Genomic DNA, 2,644 nt, shown 5'->3' with positions numbered 1-2,644 from the left:
ATTTTACTAGGATATAAACTCTTGAAGTTAAACACTTTTACGATAAAGATAAAAGTTTAAAATCAAAATGGAATTTGATATAAAAGTGAATATGTATTAAAAAATTATTCAACGTTGTTGGGATGAAATGGATTTGGATAAAAAAATATTATCCAAAATCCTCTAATTTGGATAATTAGGTTTTGGTTATTTTATTTGTTTTTTTAGTAAAAGAAAATTAAAATATACTAGTATTATAAAGAAAGTACAGAGAAATCGAATCCATCAAAGTACAAAAAAATCAGTAGATTGGAACTTAATTTTGCTGATGTTAATACACTTGTCAAGCCTCCTTAAGAACAAAGTACAACTTGCCCATGATATAGAGAATGGCAACAAAAGCAATGAAACTAATGCTCATGACAAGCATGACATTTGGGGAGATCTTGAGAGCACTGGTCCATCATCTGTGTAAAACTGAAATATAGTCTTGGCAACCCCTCCGGAGGCAGCATCGCTTGTCATTCTTCTCCTTTTCATGCTAGTAGCTGCGGCTGCACTTCCTCTTGATGGAGCTATTCTAGTTGCCATTTTTGAATCGACTCAAATTTCAGATAATATAATTTGAATATAAAGAGATTTCATTAAAGGTAATATTGTCTAAAAAATTTTTCTCTTAATTAAAAACAGTTAAAATTAAAAAAATAATTATTTTTAAGAACAACTTATTTTTTAAGGGTAAACAACAATCGTCCCAAAAAATATAAGGAAAGTTGTTTTTGTGCATACTCTTAGAAAATCAAACTCTTTTACAAATTCTTTAGAAAAGATGGGATTCAGTCGAGATGAAATATTTTACATTTGGTGGTAAAGAGGATTGGATACGGCTTGAATGAGGTTGAGTGTAAGTTAAGGTGTGCCTTAATGTAATTGTATGTCTATCTCAAATTTCTGACATAATAAATTGTATCAGTTTGTTGATATTAATAAATTATCAGTTTGACTGAGGCAGGAAAAAATGATTGGCATAACTAGCAGCCGATATTACTTCTAAGAAGCCTACAGTTTTGCATGGCGCTGTTTATGGCAAGAACTTGAGGTTCTTCTTTTCATATATTCATCTAGTCAATTTCGTGAAATTAACTGTAAACTAGTCGTAGAAAGTCTATAATTGCAACTGATTGAGTTTAAAACATGAAGTTGATGGTAAACTTCTCAAAAGTCAAGATCTAGGTTACTTAGCTTTTGTCATGGCATATGTTATGGTCTCTTTCCTGCATGGTCAAACTCACTTTGAGAAGAGTGGTGTCACATGACATCATTCATTTATCAAAAACTTTTATTTCTTATGCAAATTTTATTGAGTTTTATTAAGTTTTATGTAGTTAATAATACTAATGAACCCACTCAATTTTTTTTTTTTTTTGCATTTTGTTAGAGAATAGGGTCAAAGATTCCAAATCAAAGAAAATTTATCAAAAAGTGATTTATATATTAATATTTAAATATTACGTGAAAAGATTAAAAAAATTCTTTCTATAATTTAAGATTTTATTAAAAATGCCAAATCCTAAACTACTTCCTTTCCCCATCTTAATCTTGAGACTCGCAGTGATGCTTTTTCTTCATAATCTTTGATTGCAATTTTCACTCTCCCTCTTTAAAAATTCAAGTCTTATATTGAATAAGTGGCGAGTGAACGAATAATTGCTTGGTGATGTATATTGGATAGTGTTTCTATTGATGTTATCATGCACCGTTTTTAAAATATAAAAAATTATTGTGGACAATTATAGTTATTTTAGATTTTTTACTTTAAAGTATTGAATAAATATACTGAATTTATATTTTTTTTAATTCAATATTAAAATTTTTAGTTTATGAATTTTAACATATTTATATTTTTTAATTACTCTTATCATTTTAATTATGACACTACTTAAAAAATCTTTTAGGTCCGCCCCTATGCACAAGTGCACAATAAAAACCAATTATGGTTTCAACGTATAAGTTAACTGATGCAAATAAATAAATAAATAAAAATATATATACTTCTTTATCATTCCATCCAAAACTTTTCTTAATGTAAACAAAAAAGCTCCTTAATTTGGTTTGTTAATTAATTAGAAATTACGAAGATTTTAAATATACTGAATCTTGCTTTAAGCTCTAATATGCGTTTTACTTTGGAGTTCACTAGTTAATTTCGAAGGAGTACTAATATAATTCCTGCATGCAAACTTTGACACCTTAAATCATTAACTGCATACTTTATAAATTAATCTAGAAATGACATGATTAAAAATTACAATATCAATGAAAATGCCTAAATGGCTCCATATATATATATATATATCAATTTAATAAAGTTACTGATATTATTTAGTTATGGGTGACATGTACAGCTGATATAGTCCAAAAACGAATATATACTAGTAAAATGTTCTAGAGGCATATAAAAGTCATATTGAACAAAAGTGCAAGAAAGCCTTAATGAAAATTTGTAATGAAACTAACTTTTCCTAGAGGCATATGAAAATTTGTAATGAAATTATTTCGGAAACGTTAGATTTTAAATTTGTAGACATTAACGGAAATAACTAATAATTAAAGAATGAACACATTAATATTACCAAAAAAAATTGAAAACTAAGGTTTTTTTATG

General features: G+C 27.3%; 1 pseudogene; it reads right to left on the bottom strand.

Annotated features, from left to right (window-relative positions):
* Nucleotides 1–322: 322 nt before the first annotated feature.
* On the bottom strand, nt 323–570 carry LOC148761011 (protein transport protein Sec61 subunit beta pseudogene; annotated as a pseudogene).
* Between the last annotated feature and the right edge of the window lie 2,074 nt (nt 571–2,644).

This window comes from Theobroma cacao, chromosome 9, assembly GCF_053813885.1.
Source record: "Theobroma cacao isolate CCN51 chromosome 9, ASM5381388v1, whole genome shotgun sequence".
Classification (NCBI taxonomy): Eukaryota; Viridiplantae; Streptophyta; class Magnoliopsida; order Malvales; family Malvaceae; genus Theobroma; species Theobroma cacao.
Note: the sequence above shows the minus strand (reverse complement) of the source record. Positions and strands in the feature narration are given on the sequence as shown.